Here is a 5,969-nt window from a genome sequence, read left to right as displayed (position 1 = left end):
CCTTCTTTCCTTCCTTCCTTCCTTCCTTCCTTCCTTCCTTCCTTCCTTCCTTCCTTCCTTCCTTCCTTCCTTCCTTCCTTCCTTCCTAGTAATAATTGTGGTTTCCTGCATGGCTAAATTGAAAATTTCACAACAGGGGGAGGGAAGGAGACAGTTTGGATCTTATAATTTTGGGAAATATATGTTGAAAATGATTACACGTAACTGGGAAAATAAAATCTCTTTGAATGAAAAGTATATCACCTTTGCATGAGCTGCCATTTTGAGATAGGGTTGGGGTTGGGAAGGGAGTTGCACCAACAGATCTTCTACCAGGAGCTAAGTTGAGGCACCACACATGATTCCTTGTGCACCACCAGGTTGTGCAGATGCAATATCCCACATGGAAAAGGCTGGGAGTGAGCCACCAGGAGGGGCAGGACTAGAGTTCATGTTGGGTTTTACAGTCAGCTGGTCCAGGATTGAGGTCCTGAGGATGAATCTCATCATAGCTAAGATGTAGAATCCTCTACTGTCCATGTTACATTTGACCAGGGTTTTGATGGGGCCAGTACTATGCAGAAATTTTAAGCCTGAGCCCACTCTCCTCAGGAAAGTGTGTCCCCAAGGGCGGGGAGAAATGTTGGTACTTAAAAAACAAGTAACCCTTACCTTTGGTCTTACAATTTATACTAAAGTGTCCATTCCAAAGCAGAAGTGCAGTAAGGGCTAGGCAATTGGGGTTAAGTGACTTACCCAGAGTCACCCAGCTAGGAAATGTCTGAAGCCAAATTTGAACCTAGAACCTCCCATCCCCAGGCTCAACTTTCTATCTACTGAGCCACCTGGATACCCTCAGAAATGTGGGTGTGTCTGTTCTTGCTTAGTCCTCAAAATAAACAGTCCTTTGTAATAGATAATAAGTGCTAATTGGCTACATACTTGGGGAGTTAAGAGTGGAATGGGGTTTGTTTGGATAGTGTTAAAGAGGCACTCTCAACAGATGGGAGAGCCTCTAGAACCCTGAGGGGGAGATGTCACCAGCCTACTCTGGGAGACTGAGGCTAGAGCTTCATGGATAAATACACTTGTATAGTTCTTCAGAGTGCACAAGATAGTTTCACATGCCCCTTCAAAATAACTTGAGAGCTAGGCAGAATTGGGATTACTCCCATCACAGTGCTGAGGACAGAGCCCTGGATTGAATCTCTTTCCTCCTCTCTCTGGGCCTCAGCATCTCTCTCTCAAAAAGGATGGGGTTGGACCAGACAGTATCCAAGTTTCCTCTTAGCTCTAAAACCTACAAGCGCTGAGTTTCATCCAGGAGGAAGCAGAGAGATGAAGGAACATTGAGCAAGTTCATGGCAAATCATGAAAGCTCGAGACTTCAGGGTGAGGAAGGCCTTTCATTCAGCCTGTGCCTGAGCAAGAAGTCCCTCCATCAGAGCATTGGGCTCAGTGGAGGCGTGGTGCACTGGGCAGAGTAGGTCTGGAGTTCTGGAGTCATAGATTTTGATCTAGAAGGGACCGCAAAGGCCAAGTAGTCATCACTTGAAAGATGGCACAGAGATTCCAAGGCTCAGAGCGGTTAAACTGTTTGCCTGGGGTTCTACAGCTAGTTCGTTTCAGAGGGAGCCATTTCCCCAGCCTCTGAAAGAAGGGGAGATAAGGAATAAATGGAGAAATGGCGGCATCATCGGACAAAAGAGGGATGAAGAAGGGAACTGACGGGCTTTCTCCTAAATGTCATTCTCCATCCTTCGATTGGGGAATGGCTGAACACATTGTGGTATCTGATGGTGATGGAATACTATTGTGCTCAAAGGAATAATGAACTGGAGGAATTCCATGCGAACTGGAACGGCCTCCAGGAATTGATGCAGAGTGAAAGAAGCAGAACCAGGAGAACCTTGTACACAGAGACTGATCCATTGTAACAATCAAATGTAACTGATTTTGCTACTAGCAGCAACGCAATGAGCCAGGACAATCCCAAGGAACTCATGAGAAAGAACCGTGGGAGCAGAAATGCAGAAGAAAAACAACTGCTTGAACACATGGGCTGATGGGGATATTATTGGGGATGTAGACGCTAAATGATAACTCTAGTCCAACTATCAATAATATGAATTAGGTCTTAATCAATGATACATGTAAAACCCAGTGGAATTGTGCATCAGCTACGGGGGGAGGGGGGTAAGAACATGAATCATGTAACCATGGAAAAATATTCAAAATAAAAAAAATAAAAATAAACTAAGTGTCATTCTCCAGTAGGAAGTAGGAAGAAGGAAGATTACAAGGTGGCTGTATTGGGGATTACTGAAAAAGGATTTCATATCCCTGTTTAACTGCTCTCCTTTAACAGGGAGTCTTCCATGAAATGGTACGCTATGTTTTTGGGGTCTGAGCCTATGGTTTCATTATGTGCATTGGGTTCCATCAGCACAAAAAGGAATTGAACTTGGAGTTGAGAATAGGGTCCCTTCCCCCACCCCAATCCAGTGACTCTCTCTTTCATGTCTCCCTCCTACTTGAAGACCCTTTGAAGGTTTGGATTCTCTTAGAAGGGAAACCCACCTAAATCTATAAGAGCCAATATGGCAGAAGCAGCTGGGTGGCTCATTGGTTTGAGAGCCAGGCATAGAGATGGGAGGTCTGGGTTAAAATGTGGTCTCAGACACTTCCTAGCCGTGTGACCCTGGGCAAGTCACTTGACCCCCATTGCCTACCCTTACTGCTCTTTTGCCTTTGAACCAATATACAGTATTGACCCTAAGAAGGAAGGCAAAGGTTTAAAAAAAATGTAAAAGGCAAAAATGGTCCCACGAGTCCTGAACCAACCTAATACTGTACCATAGTTGCTTAGTGGAGCTCAGGAGTCTTAACGAACCCTTTGATTTTGGGGGTCACAACACTTGGCCCTAATTATATCCACCAGGCAAGCCCATCACTTTATCAAAGATCAGGCAGACCTCTCCATAAATGGGCAAAAGTCTACAGAGAAAGGCCAGGCATAGATAATGATCTGCCTGGAAGGAACACCCATCATAATCAATCTCCTAGCACCTATTACCTTCAAAGACAACAGCTGGAAACCACCCCGGCCCTCAAGAGCTTACAGCCTAATAGGAAGATAACATGTATATTTATACATTTTAGTTTATAGTCAGTTGATAAGCATTTTTTTATTTTTATTTTTTATTTTTTTAAACCCTCACCTTCCATCTTAGAATCAAAACTGTGTATTGGCTCCAAGGCAGAAGAGTGGTAAGGGGTAGGCAATGGGGGTTAGTGACTTGCCCAGGGTCACACAACTGGGAAGTGTCTGAGGCCAGATTTGAACTCAGGACCTCCCGTCTCTAGGTCTGGCTCTCAATCAACTGAGCTACCCAGCTGCCCCCTTGATAAGCATTTATTAAATGCCTACTATGTGCTAGGTTAGGTGCATAGCAGATAGAGTGCCAGGTCCTGCATCAGGAAGACCTGAGTTCAAATATGGCCTCAAACACATACTAACTACATGACTCTGGTTAGGTCATCTAACCCTGTTGGCCTCAATTTTCTCATCTGTAAAATGACCTGGAGAAGGAAGTGACAAAACCCCACAAGGGGTCATCAGGAGTCAGACATGACTGAATGACAACTACAAAAAATGGACTAAGCCCTGGATATACAAAAAGAAGCAAAAGCCCTGTCCTCAAGGAGCTTACAATCTAATGGGGAAGACAAGAAACCAAATATATAGGAGATAATTAGTAGAGGAAAGGTACTAGAATTAAGAGGAGCTGGGAGGGGGCAGCTGAGTAGCTCTGTGGATTGAGAGCCAGACCTAGAGATGGAAGGTCCTAGGTTCAAATCTGGCCTCAGACACTTCCCAGCTGTGTGACCCTGGGCAAGTCACTTACCCCCATTGCCTAGCCCTTACCACTCTTCTGCCTTGGAGCCAATACACAGTATTGACTCCAAGATGGAAGGTAAAGATTTATTTAAAAAAAAAAAAAGAGGAGCTGGGAAAAGTTTCCTATAGAAGGAGGGATTTTAGTAAAGAGTCTGCCTGGGAGAAGAGTGCCACCTTCTATGGTAATAGGGAGGTTTGAAAGGGAAGAGAGTTTAGAGGAAAAAATATTAAGTTCAGTTTTGGACATAGTGAGTTTAAGTTGTCTACCAGACAACCAGTTTGAGACATCTGAGAGATTGCAGTCGGAGATGCAAGATGGGGGGTCAGCGGAGAGGTTGGGGCAGGATAGATAGAACTGAGAAGCATAAAGATGATAATTAAATCCATGGAAAGAGAAGGGAAAGGAAACTAGCATTTATGCAGCTCCTACTATGTGTCAAGCTTTATGCCAGGTGCCATTTTTTTTACAGATATAATCTCATCTGATTCTTATAACAACCCAATGTAGTACATGCTGCTATCATCCCCATTTTACAGAGAAGAAGCAGAAGCAAGCAGAGATTAAGTGACTTGCCCAGGTTGGCCCACTTAGTAAGTATCTGAGGCAGAACTTGAACTCAGGTGTTCCTGGTAGTGGGCCACTGTGGCCAACACTGTTGTCTCACCGGATCTGAGTGATTAGTTCAAGGGAGAGTCAACATATATGTGTTGGAGTCTCCTAGTATAGTAGGAAATAAGAGAGAAAAATTATGAGCCACGTACCAAACTCACTGAGGGAGACCAGGAGGTCTGTAGACAAGAGCTACCAGCGTGAACCTCAAAGGGGATTTCTAAGTGATGGAAACAGAGCAAACATGGAAGTGGCCTTGGGAAACGAGCGTATTCCGACTCCCCCACTTCAACTAGTCAACTGAGGAGAATGAGCAAAGGAGAAGCCAGTATCGTAAGAGGGAGGCTCAATGATGAGCAGAGGTCCAGGTGTCGATGACTGCTAAGAGATGAAAGGAGTGAGAGAGCCAAAGATTTCAGATGAAGGCAAGTTTGTTGCTTATGGAACAGGCATTCCAGAGGGCATAATGGGTAGCATTTGATTGGGATTTGGGGGTAGGAAGGGAATGGGAATAAGGAAGTAGGTGCTAGGAGATGGGGAACGGGGTTTGGATGATAACCTACAGAATCCCTGGGATGTAGAAGGATGACCAAATGGGCAGATGTTCATCACTGAGTAGAAAGCGCCACTAAAATGTCAAGGGAGGCTGAAGATGCAGTTGGAGATGAGTGCAGAAGGAGATGGAAGGCACATGGTCAGATGGTCAAGTGGGAGGTTCTGTGACTACTTCATTCCCTCCTTGGCAGGAGATGGGGCAGCAGGGGAAGGACGTCCAGTTCCCCGCTGACTTTCTTCTTCCTGTTCTCTTAGGAGACAAGAGCAGCATGGGACAGAAGGCTTGAGGCCAGAGGAAAGGCTATTTCCTCATCATGGGAGGATGGAGATCAGGCCGGTGAGGATAGGAGTCACCCCTACCAGCTTCGCCTCAGGTGGTACATGCAGCAGGAAATGGAAAGCAGGTGATCAGAGGGAGGGGAAGGGAAAGGAGGGGAGAGGAGGATGAATAAGCATGTATTATATGCCTACCATGTGCCAGGCAATGAACTAAAGGCTTGACAACCACTATCTCACTGGAAGATGAAGAATCTATAAATCTAGGTTAGATTCAGGTTGGGAAAGGGATTCAATGGCAGACAGATGAGTCTGTGTTTGACTCTAAAGGGAGCCATAGGAGCTTTTTGAAGAGAGAAGTGACACATTCAGATCTGTGTTTTAGTAATATTGTTTTTTTAACTTTTTTTTTTTTAATTTGTAAACCCTTAACTTCTGTGTATTGACTTATAGGTGGAAGAGTGGTAAGGGTAGGCAATGGAGGTCAAGTGACTTGCCCAGGGTCACACAGCTGGGAAGTGTCTGAGGCCAGATTTGAACCCAGGACCTCCTGTCTCTAGGCCTGACTCTCAATCCACTGAGCTACCCAGCTGCCCCCCTTAGTAATATCGTTTTGGCAACAGAGTGGAGCATAGAATGGAGCAGGGC

This window comes from Gracilinanus agilis, chromosome 4 (assembly GCF_016433145.1).
Source record: "Gracilinanus agilis isolate LMUSP501 chromosome 4, AgileGrace, whole genome shotgun sequence".
In the NCBI taxonomy this organism is placed as follows: Eukaryota; Metazoa; Chordata; class Mammalia; order Didelphimorphia; family Didelphidae; genus Gracilinanus; species Gracilinanus agilis.
Note: the sequence above shows the minus strand (reverse complement) of the source record.